A 26,683-nucleotide genomic window follows, 5' to 3' on the forward strand; every position below is an offset into this window, starting at 1 on the left:
TGTAAGTGCAAAGGAGGCTGGGAAATGTAGTCCATCCTGGTTCCAGGAAGAGGACAATGGGACAGTGGGTGAGCATCCTGTCAAAATGCTATCAGTGACTCCTGTTGTGGGAGGTGATCACCCACCATCTTCTAAATGGAGACATATCACAGTTTTAAATAGAGTGTTAAGTGTTTACAAAGTGTCCTCCTAAGAACAGCTCATTGCGGAGCTCAGCGGCATGTAATGGTGACATCTGCGTGCTTGCACGGTTTATTTCCCCTCCATCCCACCCCACTGACCGTGTTCCACATTCCTATTTGATTTCTTGCAAACTCCACCTGGGCAACTGTCCACCTCGTTGTGTCTGGTCTGAGAGCAGTTCCTGACAGATGGAAAGTATCAGCCAATGTCAGCTCTTTGGATTTTGAGAAGAGAAACAAAAGTCAAAGATATAATAGAAGAAAATTGTCCAGGTTGCAGACAGGCCGTGCACGCCGATTTGAAATGTGCTTTATCGGTAGGACAGGAACACACTCAAGCATGTATTTGAATGACAAAATAAAAACAAAGGGGGGCATGTCTACACATGAACTACCCAGAGCGGCAAAAATAAAGCTACACACACACACAGTGACTTGGAGTTACCTACAAAATGTGCTGTTAATGGAATAAAACAAGTTGCAGAGGAAACATAGCATTTGACCCATTTATAAAGATCCTGGTCCTCATTTGTCCTGCCGGACAGGCACTGGGAGCCGCACGAGGTGACACTTGTGAAGGCACAGTCAGAGGTGGAGAGCAAAGGTCTTCCCTCCCACAATGACCTGTGGCTCAGAATCGCCTCCATTTCATACTTGACAGCCACCTGGCAGGTGAGAGGGAGGCAAGCAGTATCAACCTGCTCATTTACAGAGGGGGTTAAGTAAGTTCCCCAAGCTCTTAGCCCTGGCTGGAGACTGCCCTGCGTCCCCGCTCTGTTCCCTGCACACTGTGCCATCCCACCCAGGAGACCCAGAATTCCCTGGATTCTGGCACTGGGCAGGTGGAGATGTCAGGAGCCAGGACCAGGGCTGACTTTGTAGCCAGGTAATGCCAATGACTTTTAAGCTGGTTGGTTGCCCAGAAAAAGCAAATGCCGCCCTCCGATCCCATCTCTCCATCTTTGGCAGGAAACATCTTTGGTTGCTAGGCAACAGCTGGGTGCCTGCACAGTTAGAAGGCAGGAGCGGCCTGGCTCCCTTGCAGGACGCTGGCTTTCCATGTATCATCCCCACCAGCCCAGTCGCTGACTGGGTGACTGAGCATGGCTGTGTCCCTGGACCTCTGCCAAGTGTGCAGAGGCTGCAGGTCGAGTTCACATCTCCTCCCGCATCGTGAAAACCCAACTCCCGTTCTCATCACTGCTCTCCCATCAGCAGTCTCTCGGGGAGGCACGCTCCCTGAATTATGCATTTCTTATCGACATTTCCAAACCACTTTGCCTCTCTTTGTTTCTTGTGGGGCTGTGACTTGCTGACTGGAAGATGGCCTCACAGGACAAAAGCGCAGGGATGAGGGGCGCTGGGGAGCAGCTGGGCCAAAGCCCGTTACCAACCGAGTTTTCTTTTCCTTAACACAAGAACCTCCCATGCTCTTGGGTGTGTGTATGTGTGTATGTGTACGTGTGTTGATATATAAAGCAAATCAGGCAGGAGGTGGGCTGGCTGCACCTGGGTAGGGGCTCCTGGGCCCCACCTGCTCCCAGTTCCCCTCCTCCCTCCCCTGGAGACAGTACGGGAGTCTCTGATGTGGTCCCATCAGCTCATGTCACAGATGGGGAAACTGGCCCCCGCCAGGCGAGTGAATGTCCTCAGGCTCATCAGGGCAGAGCTGGATGGGGACTAGGCATCTGGTGTGCCCTGGAGGAGGGCTGGAAGGGGGGTGGGGACAGGGTTATTTCAGTGGAGCAGGAGCCCACCCTAACGTGAGAAGCTCTTCCTTCTGGGAGGGGAGTAGAGTGTGGCTGTGGAGAAGAGTAAGAGGTTCCTTTCCCTCCCTCGTGGCAGGGGAGGCTCCAGGAGAGGCGATCCGGGCTGACAGGGATCAGGAACAGTGCGATCAAGCTGCCCCAGGAGGTGATTATCAATGGATGCTAGTGATGATGGTGGTGATGATGGTGATGGTGATGGTGATGGTGGTGATGATGGTGGTGATGGTGGTGGTGGTGATGGTGGTGATGATGGTGGTGGTGGTGATGATGGTGGTGGTGGTGGTGGTGGTGATGGTGGTGGTGATGGTGGTGATGATGGTGATGGTGATGGTGGTGGTGATGGTGGTGATGATGGTGATGGTGATGGTGGTGGTGGTGGTGGTGGTGATGGTGGTGGTTATGGTGACGGTGATGACGATGTCATCACTTGGGCTGTGGCCCAAATAACACTCTATAGTCCTTCCAGTGCCGGCCCCTTGTTTGTCTTTGCCACGGTCTGATGTCTCTTAATGAGAGAACATAGACATATACCCTTCAAAGCACCATAGGGCTGGGTGAGCTCAGCTCGGACCAGAAGGACATGAGGAAGGGTGGGCACTAATTCTGCATGCTTTATACATGATCTCATTCACCCTAATAGCAGCACATGAGCTAGGCTGCTATCGCCCCCACTTCACAGATGTGGGCAGCGACCCTCCCACAGGCTATGGAACACGCCCAGCACTGCACAGGCTGTAAGACACGGGGTAGAAACTGAACTCAGGCCGGCCAATTTCAAGCCTATTGTCTGCTCCTCTAACGCGAGGAGTGCTGTTTTCCAAAATCGTAAGGAATTTGGTGCATGGAGAAAGCAGGGCAAGGTCTGGGGGGAATGTTACAGCCAGCAGGGCGTGGCCTCCAAGAGCAGGAACAGCATTCAGGCAGCTCCCTCGTTTCAGTTAGTAGAGGAAGAAAATCAACTGCGGTGAGGAGAAGAGACTTGTGCCCAGTCGCCCAGCAGTGGTGGCTGTGCCTACCTGGCCCCTGGGTATCCCAGCTTCCCATCCGGCCACCCAGTGTCTGTTCCCAGAAACAGCAGAGTAAGCAGCCCCTGAGCTGTAATTAACTTTCCTGAGGTAATTAAAAACTTGAGCTATCCCAAATGCTTGCAGCGTCGCGTGTGGGGGTTACGTTCAGTGTCGCGAGCAGTAACAGGGAGGCTTGGTGGGCAAGTCTCTGCATGGAGCCATAGGCCCTTCGGCCCAGGCCAAATCCATAGCCTGTCCTGTTTATGGTCATCAGAGGAACCCCAGATTATTCCCACCTTCCTGCTCTGTAGACTTGGCAATGGGACCCCACGGGGCACTTTGGGAGGTCTTCCTGAAAGGTTCAGAGGGGCAACTTCCCTTCAGTGAGAGGTGAGCCCAGGCCTCATGGCCCACTGACTCCAGCCTCTCCTGGACAGCTTGACAATGAACACACAGGCTGGAGTGTGGGAGGGAATGGGATTCTGTCCAAGGTCGCACAGATCAACCCCCCAGAACATGTAACGTTATCTCATCTGGAGGAAGGGTCCTTGCAGATGCACTTAAGTTAAAGATCCTGAGATAAGAACATCTTGGATTGTCCAGTTGGGCCCTCAATCCAATGACAAGTGACCTTATAAGAGAAAGGCAGAGGAGACTAGCAGAAGAGGGGTGACAGGAGGACGAGGAGGCAGCCAGGGGCACACGTGGGCCATGGAGGCAGAGATCAGAGGATGTGGCTATAGATTTTTCTCTAGAACACTCAAGGGTATGTGGGTTTCCAGGATTTCCGACTTCTGGCTGCTGAACCTTTGAGATGATAAATTTCTGTTGTTTTAAGTTTGTGATGACTTGTTGCAGCAGCCAAGGCGTTGTGGGGATGAAAGATGGACACGGTGACCAGGACAGGAAGGAGGAATCAGCACAGGTCAGACTGGGCCATGTACCCACCTCCCAGGTGCGGCCTGAAGACCTGGTCCGGGCCTCAAACTCCAGGGATCTTTCAAAGTAGTGGGAGGACGGGGAGACGTTCCAGGTTATGTTGCATCTGTCGGCCCCTATGTGGGCGACTTGGAGGGAGTCAGGGGCCATCAGGCGAACTGGAGGCGGGAGAGAAGACGGGAGAGCAAGCTTTGGGGACGCTGGCTCGTGATGCTGAGATGGTCAAGCTGAGACATGCTCCAGCCTCCACCTTTGCACCTGCTGCTTCTCCCTCCTGGTGTGCCCTTCCCCCAGAGACCCACACGTCACTGCTCTAATATCACCGATTGAGAGAAGCCGTCCCCAGCCCCCGGCCACTCTCGACCTGCCTCACCTGACTGATTTTTCTTCCTAGCGCTTCTCACGACCTGACATATTCAATACATACTCTTGGTTCTTTATTCACTGTTTCCCCCACCAGACTGTGAGCTCGCTGAGGGCAGGGACTTTTTGTTCTCTCCTGAGTGGGTATTTAATATGTCAGGTAGTGATAAGCGCTTGGTGCCTGGAACATTGCCTGCCATGTACTAAGCGCTTAATTAAATATGTTGAATGAATGAATCAGGGCAGCCTTTCTCTGCATTCAGAAATGACCTAAGAGCTTGACACGGATCATCTCTTTCATTTAATTTAATCTCATTAATCTTATACATAAGATTTTACGATTCTGAAGTTAAGTCATCTAAGTGTTTATAATTCTGAGACTCTGTAGAACTCCGTGAATAACAATAAGTGAGTGTTTATTGAGCATGTGCTAAGCAGTTTCTGAGTCTTGGCTCATAGACTCCTTGCCGCAACCGTGTACAGCAGGTAACTGATTATCCCCCATTTTACAGATGAGGAAACCGAGGCTGACATGTTAAATGACCTGCCAGTCAGATCATACCTGGTTAAGGCAGGACTGCATTTAGCACCCTACCTGGGTCTCACCCTCTGTTGCACCTCTTTCCTAGAGATGGACCCCAAGTTCTGGGGGAGGTGGGAAGGGCTGGGGTCAGGCACTCAGTCATACAACAAACCTTCCCAGAGCACCGCCCAGATCAGACCTGGTACTGAGTACTCAGAATGGAGACATAGGGATAACAGAAACTCTGCTCTCAGGGAGCTCACAGCTCAGTGAGGGAGATACACCTATAATCAGGCAGTGATGACCTAGGTCATAAACACCCTTAAAGAAGAGGTACAAAGGGCTGGGAGAATCTAGGAAAGCCTCCTGGAGGAGGTGATTTCACTGAGCCTTGAAGAGTGAATGGGAATTTTCCATGTAAAAAGAGCCTTCCAGACAGTGTGACTAGCACGTTGCAAGGGCTCAGGGGCATGGATGGGCAAGTCGAGTTTGGAGAACTGGTCTTTGTGTGGGAAATACAGGCCACAAGAGGAGGATGCTGGAGAGGAAAGCCAGGTGGGATCTCGAGCAGCCTTGCATGCCAGGGTAAGGAGCAAGGACTACACCCTGAGTGCAGCGGGCAGTGAACTGGTCAGATGTGGGTGTGGAAGCTAATGGAGAGAGACTAGAACAGTGTGAGCCCAGAAAAAAAGATAGGGAAGGAGGTGCCTCCCCCCACCCCAGCCCTACCAGGGATCCTCACTCATGGTTATTAAAGGGTTTGAAGTCCTGGGTCATTACCATCTTCCACTTCTTTCCTTCGAGGCATGTCACACTTATGTTGACAATGTCCGCTGCGGTCAGTTTCTGAGACTGCAAGTGAAGGGGATAGCGATGTTGCCAGCAGCAGCTGGCGGGGGGAAAGCCATCGAGATGAGGACAGGGCAGGGACAGGAAGGAGACCCAGACTGCAACACAGGAGGAGCCCCACCACGTACCCACATTGTCTAAGGTAGGGGTCTGCAAACTTATTCTGTAAAGGGTCAAGTAGTAAATCTCTTTGGCTTCGCAGGTCACATGGTCTCTGTTACAACTGCTCAACTCGGCAGTAGATGGCATGTAAGAGAGAGAGTGGCTATGGGCCAATAAAAATTTATTGACAAAACAGACAGCAGGTTGCATTTGGCCCGTGGGCCACAGGTTGTCAACCCCTTATCTAAAGTGAAGTGAGCTGTCTTGGGAGGACGGGAGTTCCCTTTTATGAGAGGTATGCAAATGGGATGAGCCCCCAAAAGGTGCAGGGCTAGAACTGTACCTGTGTAATAGCTTTGAGTGTGAAAGCCCCCCCTATCTCATTTCTCCCCACACCCTGACTTTTCTGGAAGGAAATGTCCGGGTATTGAGCATCTAGGCAGGCACTGCTCAGCAGCGTTAACCGTTCTCTGGCTGACTCTCACGGCAGTTCACCCCCACACTGCACGTAAGAAACCTGAGGCTCAGGTTGGTTAGGGGACTTGCCCAAGGTCACTCATCTGGTCATCAGGGGAACTCAGATTCAAACCCATGCTGTGCGTCCACAACCCCACAGCGACTGCAGCCCTGGCCCATCACGGCTGACCAAGGGCTGCCGAGTGAGCAACTGATCGTGGCCTCCTGCCTGTGCAGAGGGCAGCCCTGCAGGCCTGCAGGAGGAAGGTCTAGTGCAGGCCCGGTGAGGATCTGAGCTCGAGCCTAGGGTGCTGTTTTCAGGCCCAGCTCCCAGGGCGCAGCCCTTCTGACCTGCCGCAGGGCCCACTATGAGCAAGCCTTGAACCTGGTTATCACCGTGTTTCCCCGAAAAGAAGACCTAACTGGAAAACAAGGCCTAGCATGATTTTTCAGGATGACATCCCCTGAACATAAGCCCTAATGCGTCTTTTTGAGCAAAACGTAATATAAGATCCGGTCTTATTTTTGGGGAAACACAGCAGTTCCCAGAGCTGAAAACAATTCCTCCCTCTGTACCCCAAGGACCCTGCCCCAGCCTTATTCCAGCTTCCATGGGGGCCAGATTTTCCTAGATAATAATAGTATTATCATTATTACTATTACTGTTATTGTTGTTGTAAAGATGCCAATAGTACATTCTGTTGAGCACTTAGTCTGGCAGGCACTCTTCTAAGCACTTTACATATATTATCTCATTTAATTCTCTCAGCACCCTATGAGACAGGCGCTGTTACTATTCTCATCCTGCTGCAGCACAGAGAGGCTTAGGGACTTGCCCAAGGTCACAGTTAGGAAAGTCACACAGCTAGGTGGGACCAGGATCTGCAGCGAGACCACCTGCACAGCTCACAGAGAAAGGAATGCAGTCTGTGCCTTTTACAGCTACACGTAAGCCTATCTCTACTCCCTCCTGCCCCCTGAGAATGCATATGATCTGATGATGGGTGGAAAATATGGTCTGGGCATCCCTGGTGCCCACCACAGCCAAGGAGGTTTGATGGACAATCATCTGATGCACAGCCACGGGGACACGGCCACATGCCCTTTGAGAGGCAGCCTGGGGCCATGGTGAAAGGGCCGGGCTGGGGGTTTCACAGACCTGGGTTCAATCCCAGCTCTGCTACTCCCTGGCTGTGTGACCTTGGGCAGGGACCACGCCTCTCTGAGCCTCAGTTTCCTCATCAGTTAAGGAGACAATGCTGGGGATCACCCAGAGTCACCCCTGTGACCATCCACTGACCATCATGTCAGGTGCATGCTTTATTCTGGGTGGCGTTCCAAGTGCTTTCACGCTCAGATCCACCCAACGGGGGGGCGCCATTATCATTCCCACTTGAATGGAGGGGAGATTGAGACACAGAAGCCATCTGTCGTCACCCAGCTGGAGTACAGTGAAGCCAGGGCTAGAACCCAGACCAGGGTTTCCAGGCGGGAATTCCCACCCATTCTCAGGAATTTCTTCACTTTCCTGTGTCCGAATCCCGAGATATAAACTGTTTTCTGTTCTCCATGATGACTCGTTTCCACAAAGTGACAGCCAATACTACCAACCACCTGGGTTCAAGGAACCAATTTTCCCGATTTCCCAACCAACTTTTCTCGGGATTTGGGAATGAAAAAGCGAAAAAACTTCCCGAGAACGGGCGGGAATCCTGCCCGGAAACCCTCACCCAGACTGTCAAGCTCTGGAATCCACACTCCTGAGCCCCACCACCCTGCACTTGCTAAGACCTTGGGAAGAGTCGGAGCGTGGTTATTATTATCAGAGGGGAGCTCTCCCCGCTGACAAGGAGTGCAGCAGTGTCACGGGACCCCCAGCATGGGGTGGGGGACAGAGGATGCAGGGGCAGAAGGTGAGCCTCACGCCCCATGGATCTGTCGCCCTCGGGTCAGGTCTGATTCCTGGCCTTTGGACGCTGCCCTCCTTCCTCCCGCCTCCCAGCCCCTGGCAGCCCACACGACCACAGCTTGCTGGCCATTGGGCTTATGGGGCCCCAGCTCCTCTCCTGGGAGGATACCCCTTGACACCCACCCGCCCCCTGGGCCTCCTCAGCTACAGATACTCACATTTGGGGGTCCAAAGAGCAGGTTGCAGGCCCAGGGTGCCAGCCCCTCTGAGCTCAGCTCACAGGATACATTCTTGGAACTTTCAAAGCAAAATAACTTCCTTAGAAGAAAAGGAGAGACCCCAGAATTGGCCCTTGGGATGGTCCGCCATGCAGCAAGGCCAGTCTGCACAGGTCGACCATGCCAACCTCACAGGGGTGCCAATTCCCCCACCTGCTCCACCTCCCCTCACAAGAATCTTTTTCTGCCCTCCCCACCCCAGCCTGGCCCACAGCAGCCAGAGTGATCTTCTAGAAACAAACCAGTTCAGGACACCCAGCTTCCACACCTAAAGCCCTGCAGTCTTCCCGTGAGGCTTGACTGGGCCTTGGGAGCCCCTGTGGAATCACCACCCACAGGATCAGGGCCAAACCCAAAGCCACCTTCGCTGCTCCCTGCAGCGATCCCTTCACATCAACTCCCACCTACCACCCCCCAAGCGCCCCAACCACTTCCCAGTGCCCTGTTCCCACAGCTGCCCTAGGGGTCTCTCAAAATCCCAAGTTCCTCACAAAGCTTGGGGTGGCCCCTTTCTTCCGCACCCCTCTTGCCTCTAAAGTCACGTCCAGCCTCAGCACAACAGGCTTGAAGCCCCATGTCCCCATTCTGCCGTGTCCAGCTCATCTGTAGCCTAGACCCCCACACGCACTGCCACCCAATTTCCAACAGCTTAAATAGCTGACTCCCAAATTTTCCAGACTTCTGTGATGCGAAGAGTGTGTGCATCCTGGTAGTCCAAGATTCTGAGAGTTAGGATTTCAAGAATCTAAATGTCAGTGATTGTAAAATGCCACCGTCCTGAGATTGGGCAGTTTTGCCGGTCAACCCCACACTCACCGTTGATACGACTGGGCACAGATCTGGCAGGGTGTGTTCTGCAGGCCCCCATCCTGGCTCCACACACAGGAGATGTTGGCTTTCAAGTCATAAAAGCATGTGAGCTTGGAAGTCTCTGCTGGCAAGACGAGGCATAAGTGGCTGCAGGGGCCCAGGGGCTTGCCCAGCACCCCTGTTCCCAGTGCCCTGCGCCTACCAGATGAGGAGGTAGGCAATCCTGGTGGGCAGCGAAGGGGTTAGTGGGCCCATTTCAAAGAACAAAACTGAGCCCCATAGCCTGCAAGGCCCCCACAGGCAGGCTAACGCAGGGTGGTGATGAGAAGCCAGCATCTTCCCGTGGCTTGGGGAGGCATGTGGATACAGTGGGGGCAGGATGGAGGGCGAAGTGGGGAGGTGGATACCTGATCTCCCGCCCCATTGCCCCGGCCTTCCTCCTTCCTGCCTCTTGCCCCAGATGATGTATCTCCTGCCAAGAAGCAGGGGTCCCAGGAGGGCTGTAGAAAGGCCTTGGCCTCCTGCCTGAGGGAAAGCACATTGTGCAGATGCCAGGGTCCTCACCATTCACTGCTGTGGGCACCTGAGGGATGTCCAGGGACAGGAGGAAGATGAGGAGGGACAGACACCAGGACAGAGCAGGAGCTGCCGTCACATCCACAGGTAGGGGCTGGGGAAAGGAGCCCTGGAGGAAGGAAGAAGGGGAGAGGGCACAGATGAACACCCATCACGCCCCTCACCACCCCGGCGGCAGGCTGGCCCTGCCCCTTGCAGGGTGCGCAGGTCCGCTCTCCACCACGCAGCACCGTCCAGCCTCAGGGCCCTTGCTCCTGCTGGTCCCACTGCCCCACACATGCTCACTCCCTACCTTCAGAGACCCCCAGGTGGTGATGGCTGAAAGGGCTCTCTGAGTAAGCCCATTCCCTGGTTCAAAATTGGCAAAACAGGCTCAGGAAGGGGAAAGATGCACTTACACCCACCTGAGGGGGCCAGCACAGAGCTGGGATTAGCGCCGAACCCCAGCCTCTTCTCACCCCACTGCCCCCTCAACCACCCCAAACCCACACGTGCTGTATGTCAGGCTCTGTTTCAAGCTCGTTCAGTGCAGAAAGAAGAGCATGTACTAGAGATACATCTGGCCTGGGTGTGGGAAGGAGCCCAGACAGGCACCCGCGGGCTCCTCCTGGCCGGCCCGCCAGCCCCACAGGAGGGTGAGCTCCCCAGGATGGAGCTGGTTGCCTCTTTCTCAGACCCCCCAAATAACACAGGGTTGGGACCCCAAAGGAGCAGAGTCCAGCCAAAAGGCTCCCAGCAAACACCCCTGTTCCCCTTAGTCACTCCATCACAGAACTGGGGCATAGGCACGGTCCATCCTCTGGAGGGTGTCACCCAGGGCCAGGCCCCAGTCAACAGGCAGCCCCATGCCCAGGACAGGACCTGGCACAAAATCCCAGGGTGAGAGGAGGGGGTGGCAAAGGCATGCAAGATTGCAGGCAGGTCAGAGACAAAGCACAGCCCCTGCAGCGGGGAGCCTGGTGGGAGAAAAGGTGCAGCAACGTACACCAAGAGACCAAAGTACGCAGGAGAGAATGAGGATGGACAGACAGCAGGACAGAGCAGGAGAGTATGGCGTGTGCCAGAAGGGTGCAAGCTGAGGGGGCCCTGGCAGTCTCTGAGGCTGCACCCTCATGCACAGGAGGAAACTGAGTCTCAGGGAGTGCACAAAACCTGCTCAAGGTCACAGAGCTAGGAAGAACCCCAGCTTCAGGGAGGGCAAGTCAGACCTCTGAGTTCCCAGCACTTCTGTCCTGGGTGCTCACACATCCACAGGTGCCCTTCATGACTGCAGAGCTGTTCTCACTGACTGACTCATTAGGTCCCCACCACAACCCTGGGAGGTGGGGGTCATTGTCCTCTTTTTGATAGATAGACACGCGTAGCCACACAAGGGGCTGGACTGAAACCAGGTCATCTGATTTCAAGGTAGAAGATGGTGACAATAATGACGATGTTGATGATGACGATGACAATGATGATGGTGGTGGTGGTGACTAGCACTCAGCTGCTACTCTGTGCCTGGTACTGTTAGGACTCAGCCACCCTCTGAGTAGGTACCGTCATGACTCCTTTTCTCAGATGAGGAGCCCGAGCCACACATCACGTAGCCTCTTGCCCAGGCTAGAGGCGGGTGGAGCTGGGGTTTGAGCCCAGTCAGATGCAGTCTGAGGCCCCAGGCGCGGCTGCTGCGGATTGTGGGCCTTTGTGGGGGCTGGGGGCGGATCGGAAGCAGGAGTTCAGAGCCAGAAACGTGTCTCACCTGCCCTCTGAACTTGACGGACCCCATCTCCCCTCGTCCTCTAACCCTCGACCCCCCCACACCCCAGCACGCGCATACACACGCACATGAGCACAGACACACACACACACAGGGCTCCCTCTTGCTGTTTCACTGTGGGGCATCTTCCCAGCAGGTGTGGGGTCCCTGATGTGTGGGAAGGGAGGGGACCCCCCAGCAGCCCCGTTCCCACGGTGCTCTAAACACAGTTAAGGATGGGAGGACTCGGCCCCCAGGAGAGGAGACGGGGGGTGCCCACCAGGCAGCCCCAGAGAGGGAGTCCCATCCCCGCCCCCCAGTCACACAGCCAAGTAAGGGGCACATCTGGACTTGAACCCAGAGACCTCCCAGCCTCCACCCCCACTTCGCATCCAGGTCTCCTCCCTCGCCACACGCCTTCCGTGGGGCACTTTACGGGGGAGCCTCCCCAGGGGCCTCATGCCGCAGCCGTCGGGAGGCGGCTCGCGTCTCTCCCACCCCGTTCAGTGCCATCTGAGTACCCAGCCCACCCGAGGCTCAGGTGGCCTTCCTCTCCCAGTCCTCCTGGCCCCTTCTCCACCCCTCTGGGTTGGGGGGCCAGCACAGGACGGAGGGAGGCCCCTCATCCCACAGCAGCCCCCAGCCTCTCCCCCGGCCCCCGGGTGGGCTGGGAAGAAGAAGCAGACTTAGACTGGGGACCCACTTTTTCTCAAGCCAAGAGTCACAAGAGCAGGGCCTGCCCAATTCTTGGGGGAGTCTAAGATCAGGCTGGAGGGGAGGGCTGGGAGATGAAAGTTTAAGTAGAAACTGCTGGGGGGTTCTCACTCAGAGCTGAAAGTCATCCCCGTGACCTTTACTACCAACCCACCCTCCCCTAGGGGCTGGTGGCAGGGGCCATGAGGGAGCTACTGGTACCCAGGACTCAGCAGGGGCAGGCTGAGGGCAAGGCGGGTATCACCTGGCTGGGACATAGGGCTGCGGCAGGTTCTCTCCAGTTCTCTCCGCTGCCGGGACCACAGCCATCTCCCCAGGGCCCTGCTCCTGCTCTGGTGGCCCAGGTAGCAGACTGATGGGGACAGCAACGAGTAAACCCCAGGGCCAGCCCACTTCCTGCAGAGGCTGGAGAGGGCAAGGCCTGGGTTGGGGGACGGGAAAGATCTGCCTTGCTGAGAAACTCTGAAACTCCTGAAGCATCTAGGGGCCAGATAAGATCTCCCTACTCCTCTGGGGGCGGGTGGGGGGGTGGGCAGCACAGGCGCACACGTGCTCACAGACACACACACACACACACACACACACACACACACACACACAGACTCCTTGCTGCACACAGGAGCCCAAGGGGGTGAAGCCCCTTCTTTTCCCTCCTACATCACCCCCACCCCATCTCACACAGGCCACCTCAAGCCTTGTCACCTTCATCTGGTCACACACACACCCACTAACACCCAAGCCTCACACAAACATGTCCTTTTTGGTGTCTCCCAGCTCTTGTCACTCTCACCGCACTCATCTTCCTGAGCCCTCCCTCTTCACCGCAGCCTTCCAGGGAGCCCCTTACTCAGTTTACCTTCCCTCCTCTCCTCCCCGCTCCAGCTCTGAGCTCCTACCTCCCCTCAGGCAGGCTGGTCTCCCTGCTTCCACCACGTTCTCTGCTCTCCACACAACCAGAGAGATTTTTTCCACAGCCCACTCCCACCTCTGCACCCCTCTCTTTGCCTTTTGCTGGTTCCCCACACACCCAGACAGTGTCTTGCTTTTGCAGTAGCTGTTTCCTCTGTTTGGAAACCCCGCCCCAGATCTTTGCAGGGTCAGCTCCTCCTTGACCTTCAGATCTGGGAGCAGCCTTCCCTGGTTGGATGGGGGCCCCCTGATGGAGGAGCCACCATTCGACAAGCTGCATGGATGAAGCCGTCTGTGCTCTTGGTTTTGAGGACCACACAGAGGAGGGGGCCCTGACTTTGCAAAGTGATCTGTGCTTATTGTATTATTCAAATGTCCACATTTTTATTATGCATTTGACTTTTCAGTTAATGAGAGGTGTTAAAATCTTTTACTGGGATGGTAGATTTATCATTTTTATTGGCACACCATAGGTCTCAGGCTGACATATTTTAAAGTCAAATTAAGTCCATTTTGTGTAGAATTTTTACGTCTTCCTGGGGAACTGAACTGTTACCATTATTCACTGGTGACTCCTGCTATTCTCATAATATTTTCGCCTTCAAATTTATTTTTCCATATAAATTTGATTTTTTGATATATATCAAAATATAGTGATTGATATTTATCTAACATAATTCTTTTATAACTTTTTATTTACATGTTTTATATATTTTTAAACAGCATATAACTGGATTTGAATTTAAAAATCTAATCTGACGATTTTTTAACTGTTGAATTTTGTCCATTTATTTTTATTGTGATTGCTGATACATTTTGAATTTTTTACCATCTTATTTTCTAATTTCTCCTTGTTCTGCATTTCTCATGTCTCTCCCTGCCTTCTTTTGAATTGATTATATATTTAAAATTGTGTTCCCTCCTCTAGGTTTTTGAACTTTTACAAAACTACGATCTATTTTATCCCTCTGGTGGTTACTCTTGGAATTTTAATATACAAACTGAATTCAAGACCTAAAGTCATTTACTCTGCTTCCGAGCATCCCAAGGAACTCAGGGCATTTTCAATTTAATCATATTGTCAAAAGCATTGTTGAGGTTAAAGTTTATTTCTTTCACCGTGTTAGGATGTATTATGATTATAGCTTTTGTGTCAGTGTTTACTGGGACTTATCCATAGTTCAGTCTTTCCCTGCCCCCGTCTTTTGCCCCCAACTTTTGCAATAGTTTTCGTTTATCTGGAGCCACTTCCTTTATAGCTTCTCCAACGCCGGGTCCATTGGTGGTAGACTTTTGCGGTTTCTGCTTGTCCTAAGATTCTAGAGTTCGGGCTGTGATTTAGTGAATGAACCCCAGGACTAGGTGCACAGACTGGAGATGTCACTCACTCCCAAGTGACTGTCACTGAGGACGGTCTAAGTACTAATGTACCACGAGAATGTGAAGGGAGGGATGGGCTCCTTCTTCCCTAGAATTCTCCGAGCGGGTGTGACTGGCCCACGAGAGACCACTGGGTACCGGTTGTCTCTGCTGCCCTTCCACAAATGGATGGGGCTGGGCCGCATAAAGAAAGACTGTGACCCGGGCCAGGCCACACACCGTGGGCCCCTCTGCTTCCCACGGTGCTTTATTACCCTCCCTCTCTGGTGTCTCACAGTCTCCACCAGCCTCTTGCTTACTAGCTGTGGGTGTTCACCTCGTGCGAATTCCTGAGGCCACATGCACGTCCCTGTCCTGTCTTTAGCCCTCTTGGTGACCGAAGGCGAGGCTCTCGGGGCTCTGGGTCCTTGGGCCTGAGTGGTGGCCCCATGTGTGGTTTCCGGTCCCCCTCTCCTCTTTTCTCCCTAAGGGTCCTGCTGGAAAGATCAGGCAGGCGTGCTTCTGGTTGCAAAGTCCTGGGAGCTGAAGCCTGACTTTCCATCCTTCTTAAAGACTTCCGTGTGTCCAGTGCAAGCACAAAAGGGAAGAACCGCTTGAGTTGTGTGAAATCCACATAGAGTGATTGTCTGCCCCAGAAGGAGGCTGTCCTGTCCAGTTTCGTAAAGCGGGCTGAGCTGTGGGACAGATATATTGGATAGGAAGCTGATCTCTGGTGAATGTGGTTTGGCTAGTGTGAATAATTGCTGCAAAGAAAAGAATTTAACTTCCTTTATACGTCCCGCAAGTGCCGCCGTTTTGGGAGGATGAGGGAAAATCCGGAGATAATTGGGTGCCCGGACAGCCAGCTTGGTCAGCCAATAGGCTGGAGTCACACGTGAGGTACAGTCCTGACCTTACAGCTGGCTCTGGGGTCAGGAGTTTGTCATTTCTATTGCTGGTCGGAGGCACCCATGAGCCATAGGAATGAGGTACTGAGGACCTGACCACAGCTACCTGTGCCCTTGGCGCAACTTTAGGAAAACAGGGCTTCTCTCTGGTGCAAGGGACTCGAATGTGCCGTTTGAGACCTGGATGTGACACCCATGCTGGCCTCAGCTCTAGAACTGCTGCCAAGCCACCAACTCGGAGCCCGAATCCATTTTTAAAAAGATCTGTACCCATTTGAAATAGAAATACGTTTATTTCATGATATATTGAACTTTTTTGTTTTGGATAAATCGGGAAGGATAAGCAGTGATGTGGATAAAAGAATATGCAATTTGCAGGACAACTTAATGGACACAGTCCTTAGTAATTTTTAACCTAGATACTTCTAATCGAAGTATTAGGTTGGTGCAAAAGTAACTGTGGTTTAAAACATTAAAAATAATTGCAAAAACCACAATTACTTTTGCACCAACCTATAAAGGGAAAGTGCTCGAATCGTGGTGTTTGGATCATGTGTGATCGCACAGCCAACATCTCTGTGCAGCCACCGAGGACATCACGAAATTGATTGTTCCCAGGCCCAGAAGTCTTCATGCCCTTCCCCCATTTCCACCCCTCCTTTTAACACGTTTGCTAACTTTGTGCAAATGACACGGTCCATTACAAACTCTCTGAACTCGGTGCTTTTCACTTAGCATTTGTTTGTGGGACTTACGGGGTTTTGTGGCAGTAGTTTATCCACCCTGCTTCCTGTAAAATGGGTACAGTAGCACCGACTGCCCTCCCCCCTCCCTCCTTCCTCCTCCCCCTCACTCCCCCCCCCACTTTGGTAAGGAAAGCACAGAGAGATCAGTACCTGTGGGGCCCGCTCCATGGTCCCCAGAGGACATTAACCGGTGACCCCTGGGCCGCTAAGCCTAGGGGAGGGGGCAAGGCCTGGAGGGAGGCCCAGCCTATCCCCCACGCTGGCCTGGGCCCAGGGGACGCTGCGCCACCCATCTGTGCCCAGAGGATAGAGCAGGATGACTCTGCTCACCTCGCATGGGGACGTGAGGGTCCTGGCAGGCCCACACATTTGCGTCCCGCTCCTCCTGCACAGCAGGGCTGCTCTGCTATGTGTCCAGTGGGAATATTTTTCATTATCTTTCCTCTCAGTTTAATTAATCCACATTCCGTAATGAACCTTGAAATTTCCATTAAGCACATTGTTACGAGCAGCACAGAAACGGTGGTCGTTCCGGCTCCTTGCAGCCATGCAGGGTGTCGGTCGTGCCAGCCTGCCCGTCAGCGTCTGGGCCTGGGCACTGGCTGCCTGACAAGCGGGGCTCGGGACGCTTCTGGTGCATCCTGTCTTCTCGGGCAAGTCAAGAGAAGCCTGTGCTGTGGCTCGTGGGTGTCACCCTGGGCGGGACACTCAGCTGGCCCCTCCTACAGGGCTGGCAGGTCAGTCTTGCTAATGCCTTTCATGGACTCGTGGTGGGCTCACGAGGGGAGTCATGTTTGATGCATGGATTCTGTGTGCCATCCACGAAAGATGGTGTCTCATGCCAGCAGGGGTGAGTCCCCGCGATGGCCTCCTGAGACCCATTTTCTTGGAGTCTCGGGACAAATTTGCATTTTCAAATGTCCCCCGCCTCCCTCCCACAGGGCATCCCATGACACTGATGATGACTTGGACAGACGTGCTTCCCTGAGCCTGGCCTTCCATGGGATAAGGAGAGGTGGCGGGTGGTCACCCGGTCAGCGTGCCTCTGCGTATCTGCGTGTCCGCGGCTCAGCGATGGCATTCAGGCACCACGGCCTGTCCTGGCCGCGTCTTTCTCAGCCCAGTAAGCAGCCCTGCAAGCACCTGCACCCGTCCTTCCTGCTGGTCACACCTCCTGACAAAAGCCTGACCCACGAGAGACTGACTTGTCCCTTTTTCCTGGTGTCATCTGAAGTGTGACCACAACCCCAAATGGCCCCAGGTCCTTCCTCTCATTGTTATCTGGGGGTGCTCACTTTACACCTCCTCCCTCCTCACACATCCCCCCCTCCCCCAGCCTCACAGGAACACACCTCCTCCTTCACTGAAGTGATGGAAGCTTCCGGAAGCTGCTTCCTTCTCCTCTCCCAGGTCTGGGACCTGTCTGCCTGTCCTCTTGTCATTCTGCGGAGCAGTGTCCACATTCCCTGCACCGCCAAGCCCTCCCCGTCCTCCAGAGCCTGCGCCCCTCCTTTCTCAGGGGCGCTGCTGGGCAGTCGTCCCCCAGGCTCTGCCTCCCATTGTATGTACGTGGGCGTGCGCTAAGGCGAAGGTGTCAGAGAACATGAACCTCTCTCTCTCTCTCTCTCTTCACCCCTGTTCCAGGCCCGCTCCTGACCCATGTACCCCATTTTCAATTTAAGGGTCAAGGTGCAGGAAAGGATGCTGTCTTCTGTGATCTATGTGAGGATTAAAATCCTGTACGGAGACAAGAGGGAGGCGGTTTCGAGTGTCCGACGCAGGAGGACAGCCTGAGTGTCGGGGGCGTGTGCTGCCTTCCGACAGAACAGCGGGCAGCTCCGAGTAGCCCATTGCTGGCAGCGTCTGTCTTCCCAGAGACCGAAGTTCACAGCCTCTAAGAGAAATGAGTCTCTCTGGCCTAAAATCCAGGTGTCGGCAGGGCTGCGTTCCTTCTGGGGGCTCCGGGGAGATGCCGTCTGTACCTGTGCGAGGCCACCTGCACTCAGGACAACCCAGGATACTGTCCCCATCCCAAGACCCGCAACTTAATCACACCTGCGAAGCCCCTTCACCTGGAAGGCCACGTGTTTCAGGTTCCGCCGTTAGGATGTAAACACCTTTCGGGGCCAGGTGAAGTGTGGGGCAGAACAGACCCCTGCACGGGGGTCGGTGTCAGAGGGTGAAGCTGGAGGCAGAGTGCAGACAAGGGCTGTGCCTGGTGGGTCCAGGAGGGGTCACAGCGTCCCCCGTGTCTCCACTCTGCTTCCACACCAGCCACGTGCTCAGTGTCCGGATGGGGCAGCTGGGACCGTAACCCTCTCTCCCACACTTCGGAAGAGCCCCGGAACCCTCCAGAGCCCCCTATCCCCCACGACCCTCCCCACTCTACAGTAACCCCGACACCACTGGCACCCCAGCAGATCAGAGCAGTTTACCGGTTTACTTCCGTGTGTCTTTGCACGGCGGTGGGACATTCTGGGTCAGAATGCTCCTGTCACTCTCAGTTGTCCCCATATTATCTCCCTGGTTGTCTCAAGAGATGGGCTTGACCCTCTGGGTCCCCAACGTTGACTCCCCTTTTCCCCCCTATTTGTCTTAGTTAAAGTCACATCCACGTCATTTTCAAGGACCAGCCGTATTTCACCTCCAGATGTGTGTGTCGTCGCAGTGGACTTGTGTGGCTGCACACTCGGGCATTACGTGGTTACTGCCCAGAGTGACCACGGCCACGCTGGAAGATGGGGGGCGGGGCCATCGGGGCGCCAGGTCCGGCCTGGGCCCACTGGGAAGGGACCGTCCTCCCCAGAGACCTTCAGTTGCTCCTTTCTGGCCCCACATCGCAGACGGCTGAGCATGTCAAAGATAAGCCACCATGGGCTCGGCTTAGCAGAGGACGATCTGCTGGCAGCCGAATCAGGCAGCAAGACGACTTGGAAGAAAAATAGTGATTTGGTAAAAATCAATGAATAAATACTGAGCAGGTGTGTCGACAAAGTTTTCAGGAGAAACCCTTATCCAAAGATGGAAGGAAAACTTACTACAATCCGAAAAGGAGCTTCAAAAAAATCTGCCAATGGATTCAGCCTACGCTTTGTGGGGTGGGGAGAAGGCCCGGCACAGCCCTGTACCAACGTGGCCAGTTCAGCTTAATTTACTAAATACTGCATCTTGATCTGCCTCCGTGAACACACACACACACACACACACGCAGACATGTTCACACACATATGCACGCACATGCTTACACACGCGCACGTGCACACACATGTACACGCATACACACATATACATGCTCACACACACGTACATGCTCGTCACGCACACACACACGTACAGAGGCTGTTTGCCATAGACCAAGGAATGTCCTCGGAGGTCGGGAGCCTGATACAGGCCAAGGGCCGTAATCCAACTTTGCAAGTTAGTCTGGATGCAGAGTGTCCACGGGGCTGCTACTGACAGTGGGGGCCAAGGGAGTGTCTCCCTTCTCCTGGGGGACGTGCAGAGTGGAAAAGGTCCCTGTCCATGCTGCTATTGCATCACCTTCTTTGTGTCTTAGGGAGTCATCACAGGCTTGAAGAGAAATGCAAATGACAGGGATCACTGAATGACGATGTGTAGACTGTCACAGACGGCCTTTTCAGAACCAATAAAATGCACCTAAGCCATGAAAGAGAAAAACCCAAGATGGCCTCTTCATTCATTCAATGGGTTATCTCTGTTGTTTTGTTGTAGAGAACATGAAAAGTGTGTGTGAATGTGTGTGTGTGTACACGTGTGTGCATATGTGTGCATACGTGTATTATGTGCATAGGTGTTCGTGTGTGCATGTGTGCGTGCATGTGTGCGTGCGTGCGTGTGTTCATACGATGTTGTGCCCCTCATTGTCTGCCTCTGCTCACACCGGAAGCACACAGGGAGTGCTGCCCTCACGCCCTGCAGGTTGCCTGGGCTCTGTCCCTCAGACAGCTGAAGGCCCCTTTAGCCTGACTTCCCTGAGCTGTGGGCCGTCAGGATTGCAGCCCCCCCAGGTGACCATCATAGCCAATAAGCACATGTCTCTGACGTGACCAAAGGAGGTATTCACTTTCTAACATAGGAAGCCCACTGGTGTAACTTCTTTCTTTTTTTTAAAGCATAGTTTCATTCCCTTTTTAAAAAAAAATTTATTGAGGAATATTGGGGAACAGTGTGTTTCTCCAGGGCCCATCAGCTCCAAGTCATTGTCCTTCAATCTAGCTGTGGAGGGCACAGCTCAGCTCCAAGTCCAGTCTCCATTTTCAATCTAGTTGCAGGCGGTGCAGCCCACCATCCCATGTGGAGATTGAACCCGCAACCTTGTTGTTGAGAGCTCGTGCGCTAACCAATTGAGCCATCCGGCCGCCCCATCTGCTGGTGTAACTTGGAGTGAAAATCTTGTGTGTTTTATATGTTGAAATGTTATGTCAGCTGAAGTGTAGATGTAGATTTATATTATTAATTAATATAGATTAATAATTAATAAATTAATAATCGATTTAGATAATAGCAATAGTAAAATACTGCCTTAATTAAGTTGTTTGGGAAAGCTCTTAATTTTGTGTGTCTTATTAAGAACTTTAAAATAGTTCAGTAACAGGGAGACGAGGCTGACAGTTGTGACGACCCTGCAAGCAGACAGAGCCTTGTCTAGATGGCTTTGCAGCCACACCACATCCTTTCCAAATGAGAATTCCGACGATACCAGGTGGACTAATAGACATTAGACGTCCTTGTAGTTCTAGTCCTTGTCGGTTTTTGGAGGGGGAGCTACGATCTTTTACAAAATTAAACAAAACGACCTTTACAAACCATATTTAATTGGTAGTCTTTTAAGCAAAGCTCGTTTTGTGTTGTTTTCACTTAATGAGGCTGAGTTAAATGTGGATTTTGCCTCCTCATTTCCTCAGGAAGAAAATCCAAAGGCATTTTTATCAACATCTGTGACAAATGGCCTTTGGTCCAGACATTGCAAAGGTTGTGAAGAGCTGGACGCACAGATGAGGACATTAGGGAACATGGGCAGCCACCCAGTCACGGCGGCCCAGCTCAGCGCAAGGAGCGTCCTTTCAGCCTCTGCGTGCCCTTGGGGACCACAGGGGCGATGCAGCTGCTGATGGCGCTCAGAAAACTTCATTTCTGCCCTGCGGTCAGCTGTGCAGGTCAGGATCATTGGTTCCTGTCAGTTCATAAGGTCCGGAAGCACCGAGACAGTGCCAGGCACTTGTGGGCTTCCGGGAAACACCTGTTGCGTAAGTGCACTAAGCTTTTGCACCGTCAGCAAGCTTTGGAGACACTTACCGTATTTTGCTGTGTAAATGTGCACCCATGGTTTTGGCCTGAAATTTCAGGGAAAAACGCTTTCATTTTAATTTTTTAAATCAAATTTTTATTTGTTTACACTTAGATACTTGTTTTTTGTATTATAAAGGAATTTTAGCATTTATTTTTAACATATTATAGTCTAAGAAATTTTATGGCGCAAATAATTACAAAACACAAGAACAGATACAAATACAAGAAATTTTACATACCAGTGACAAATTTACGATATTTACGCCTCCCAGAAGGCCAAGAACTCTTTGTTGTTGCAAGTTCGTCGCAAGTTCAACAAAACCGATTATTGTATTCCAGGGTATTATTTTGCACACAGATATCGCTATTGATTTCCAGACTTACACTTTTAACTCATAAGCATAAGTAAAAGAAACAAAAACACTTATATAGATATGGAATTACTGCTACCCACGTGCAATGAGCATCCTTGTTTTTCCCTCACAAATTTAAGCAGGAAAATGCGCATTATATGCGGAAAATATGGTAGTTACATTGCACGTTTAACAGCAGTGGTCGCACCACCACCACTCAAATGGCTCCTGAGAAGTCTTCCCATTAGCCTGGGTCCCAGACCTTCCCTTACCTCAACATCGATCTAAGTCTCGCCCATCCAGCCGCGGGCCACGTGGGTGCTCAGGCACCTCTGGCTTTTAGGAGCCTGTCCCTAACTGTGGAAGAGAGATGCAGCTTTCAGCACCTCTGGGCCATTTTCTCTTTTCAGGGCTTCCTCGTTCTCCAAAAACGGGGCCGTTGATCTAGAGACTTCTGAGGTCCTTCAGTGGGAGTGAAGGACCCAGTGCAAAGGGCCAGCTTTTCCTTCTCCCAGAACCAAATTTTATTGCGGTTTTGCTCTGAGCTCCTCAGACTTTGTCACAAGCCATTCTTTCTATTAGTGCCACCTCTCATTTCCCTCCTTCCCTTCCTCCAACCAGCTTCCAGGAAATAGCCACTCTGCCCCAGGCCCTGTGCTCAGGGCTGGGGACACAGGCAGCCAACACGAGCTGGACGTGGACCCGCCCACATGGGATCCTGGTTGGATGGCGAGACCCATGTGCAGACACAGAATCTCAGTGAAATGCAGCAAGAACTTTCAGGAGGGCTGGCAACGAGCTGTGAGCGTACCCCTTTTGTGCAGGGTTTCTGGGTGGGAGGACCCAGAAGGATAAGTAGCAGGTCTTGGGGCAGAGACAGGCAGGGGAGAGGCAGCGGGAGGGTGCAGGGGAGAGGCAGTGGGAGGGTGCAGGGGAGAGGCAGCGGGAGGGTGCAGGGGAGAGGCAGTGGGAGGGTGCAGGGGAGAGGCAGCGGGAGGGTGCAGGGGAGAGGCAGCAGGAGGGTTCAGGGCAGAGGCAGCGGTAGGGTGCAGGGGAGAGGCAGCAGGAGGGTGCAGGGGAGAGGCCGCAGGAGGATTCAGGGGAGAGGCAGCGGTAGGGTGCAGGGGAGAGGCAGCAGGAGGGTGCAGGGGAGAGGCAGCAGGAGGGTGCAGGGGAGAGGCAGCTGTAGGGTGCAGGGGAGAGGCAGCAGGAGGGTGCAGGGGAGAGGCCGCAGGAGGGTGCAGGGCAGAGGCAGTGCACTGCGCCGGGGGACAGGACTCAGTGGTGAGGGCCATGCAAGCACAGGAGGGACACATGTGCTGACTCACCGCCCGGCAAGATCGGGAACTAACGTGGGCCTCTTTTCCTCCATCTCTGTTGTGTTTCCTGCCTGACTTTTCTTGGCCTGGACTGACCAAGTCATGGTGAGTTTGTACATGCACTTTTTCCAGGTCACAAATAACTACTGGCCCCGTTAGTGCAAAGGCTCTGAGACCAGGGCTGTGCTTTTCATCTCCTTTGGAATTTTGAGTTTTCAACCTGCACTTGGCAGATACCTGATCTTGTGCTGGATCCAGCTGACTGGCCGTCCTGGAATTGGGAAGCCTTGGGCCATCAGCGTTTGCTTTGAAGTCTCACATGGACACACTGATGGTGGGAAGATTTTCCAAGCGTCCCAGAACGCTTGGAAGCAGCCTCGTGTCTCTGGCAATCCCACGGAGCCCTGAGGCACCTCAGCAGACAGTTACCATTTCAGGGATGGACCAGGCAGTCAGCCTAGGCCTTCCGTGCGTCCTGGTATCCTAATGGGCTCCAGGTTTTATTTGCCACCCTTCCTGAGCTCAGGGCACGCTCGGGACCCTTTCCCAATGACTGTGTGGTGTGAGCTGTGGGTGAGCAGCCAGCTGTCTGTACCTGCCAGGGGAAAAACTGGGCACTTCCCTGAGTCCCCACAGATAGCAGTGCCCTGAGGCTCCCTTCTGATGGTCGGGTTCCAGATGTCCACTTAGCTCTTTCCCAAAGCTGGATTAGACGCTCCTCGGCATATGCCAGCCAGGAACACTTGCCATGTTGAGTAATTGCTTGTCCCCTAGGACGCCCACACCCCTCACTTCTTTCTCATGGAGGTGGTGTGAGGTCCTTCGAAAGACACCCTAAAAAAATAAACCAGTTCTTGGAGTCTTTCTAAAGGAAGTCATGCATAACAGCTAAACGCAATGTGAGATCCTGGAACAGAAAAAGGACATTTGTGGAAAACAGATGAAATCCAAACAGAGTCTGTAATTTAGGAGGTACCATCATACCCATGTTGATGTCTCAGTTTTGATCATTGTGCCATGGTGATCTCAGACGTCAGCGTTGGGGGGGCGTGGGAGGGGGGTACACGGGGACTCTGCTAAGTTTTGCAACTTTTCTACAAGACGAAAATGATTTCACAGTCGAAAGACTAAAGAAAGGAAGTCGTGCATCGGCCCAAAGGAGCTTTCTCATGTGACCCTCACTCAGCCTGTGGTGCGCTCATTCTCACCCTGAGGGGACGAGCCGCTGGGGACCTGGGAGCCACTGAGGCCAAAGCTGGCAGCAGCCACCTCCGTTGGCCCGGGAGTGGCTGGGGCCTCGTGCTGCTGTGGGGACGCAGGTCACAGCTGCGACCTGAGCCCTTGGACGTGGGCGCTGGCTGCGGTGGGTGCCGTCACTCCAGCACCTTTCATCTGTTGTACATGAATCGTTAGCCACCCCCCTCCTTCCTAGCGTGTCACAGCTGGGTTGGAGTTGCTGTCATTATTATTCATCTCTGCTTGGTCCACGGCTTAAAAACATCCTCCGAGAGCAAGCAGAGCTCACCCGTGGAACAGCAGCCTAGGGGCCCCCAACCTGTGTGTGTGGGGGGGTGTCCTCACACGGGGACCCCAAGCTCATACAGGTCTGGGGGAGCAGGGACTCCTGCAGGGTCCCTACGACCCCCTTATTCGGCGTCTCTTGATGCACACAGGCCTCGGCTGGCAGAACCAGGGCCCCCGGTGGGTGTGTGGGAGCGAGGGAGGGACCCTAGCAGGAGGAGGACCACCCACCTCAGACCAGCTGGAGGGACAGGCTGCGCTGTGGGGTCCACCCTCTCCCCACTTCCTGGTCCCTCAGGAGCAGCAGCTGAAGCGCAGACTGTTAGAAGTGGCTTTTCCAGAAGACGGCCCGAGGACATGTGTGAGCTTCCACGCCAGAGGGGAGCACGTCCCCAGGGCGATGCCGGGAGGGGCCAGCTGCAGGCAGGAGAGGGCAGCCGAGAAGAGGGTTAGCCCATCAGAGACCAGGCTGGGGCAGTGACCCCCATGGGCCTCATGACCGGCCACATCTCGGGGGTCTGTGCAGGGACGCAGGGTGTGCCGACCTGAGGGCTGACTTGTGTGGATCCATCTCTGCATGTCTGGTCCCACTCGTTCAGTGACACCTGTCCAGTGTCCCCATGCTGCTCTGCTTTGTCAACTGAGGACGGTCCTTTTATGGCTTCGTGGTTTAATGTACTTTAACATAGAGTTGAATGTAGAGTATGTCATACCTGCCCCCTTTTCCAAATGCTTTTTTTTTTTTTTAATTTTTTTATTGGGGAATATTGGGGAACAGTGTGTTTTCTCCAGGGCCCATCAGCTCCAAGTCGTTGTCCTTCAATCTAGTTGTGGAGGATGCAGCTCATCTCCAAGTCCAGATGCCGTTTTCAATCTTCAGTTGCAGGGGGTGTAGCCCACCATCTCATGTGGTAATTGAACCTGCAACCTTGTTGTTCAGAGCTCGCGCTCTAACCAACTGAGCCATCCGGCCGCCCCTCCAGCAGCTCAGCAGCAGCTCATTGTCTGCAATCTAGTTGTGGATGGAGCACCTCACTGGCCGATGTGGAAATTGAACCCTCAATTCTGTTGTTCAGAGCTCGCGCTCTAACCAACTGAGCTATCCAGTTGCCTCCAAATGCTTTTCTTAATGTATTTTCTTAACTGCCTAAATCTTGAATTGTTTTGACAATGTGGATCTTCTTAATGAATAATTGTCATTTTTATAACACTCACATTTACTATCCACATTCGTTTGCATAATACATTTGCATTTATTCAGGTGCACAGTTCATTTAACTTAATATATCGTGCTTCTCAGAAGAGGGGACAGTTAACCCAGAAAGAAGTGCAACATGGTGACAGGTATTGGTGCTGGCTGGTAGTCACCGGGAGTGACTGTGCCTTTACTCTGTGCGCACTTGAAAATGCCCATGAAAATGAAAAGAAAACCCAGAACTGTCTCTCTACCTACCAACTGACTTGCTTCTTAGTCGCTTTCTACAGATTTCGCATCTTTCTTTTAAAGGCCATTTAAAAAAATTTATTGCAGCTGCGACTAGAATGGCTTTCCACAGATACCGTGTTTCCCCCCAAATAAGACCCAGCCGGACCATCAGCTCTAATGCGTCTTTTGGAACAAAAATTAATGTAAGACCTGGTTTATATTATATTATATTATATTATATTATATTATATTATATTATATTATATTATATTATATTATATTATATTATATTATATTATACTATATTGCATTACATTACATTACATTATATTAAAGACCCAGTCTTATATTATATTAAAATAAGACCGGGTCTTGTATTAATTTTTGCTCCAAAAGACGCATTAGAGCTGATGGTCGGCTGGGTCTTATTTTTGGGGAAACATGGTACTTGTTGTTGGTTTGCACTGCCTTCATAAACCAAAGCAGCACAGCAAATGTTGAATATAGCCCTCGGTTCATTGATTCGTATAAATGGAACACAAAATTCCTGAGTGCTTTTTAATAATTCATGGTTTATAAACATGGAAATTCGTTTCAATGTGTCTCGAGGAGAATGC

General features: G+C 52.7%; 1 long non-coding RNA gene across 2 annotated transcripts; it reads right to left on the bottom strand.

Annotated features, from left to right (window-relative positions):
- Positions 1 to 457: 457 nt before the first annotated feature.
- Positions 458 to 9,309, bottom strand: LOC141568592 (uncharacterized). 2 transcript variants are annotated; one of them, XR_012491768.1, is made up of 5 exons: positions 9,194 to 9,309; positions 8,318 to 8,417; positions 5,564 to 5,635; positions 3,907 to 4,055; positions 458 to 847 (listed from the first exon to the last, which is right to left on the bottom strand). It is a non-coding gene; the product is annotated as an uncharacterized LOC141568592 (long non-coding RNA). The 2 variants fall into 2 exon arrangements; XR_012491760.1 differs by having other exon boundaries at positions 458 to 4,055.
- Positions 9,310 to 26,683: the final 17,374 nt, after the last annotated feature.

Source organism: Rhinolophus sinicus, linkage group LG01, assembly GCF_036562045.2.
Source record: "Rhinolophus sinicus isolate RSC01 linkage group LG01, ASM3656204v1, whole genome shotgun sequence".
Taxonomy (NCBI): domain Eukaryota; kingdom Metazoa; phylum Chordata; class Mammalia; order Chiroptera; family Rhinolophidae; genus Rhinolophus; species Rhinolophus sinicus.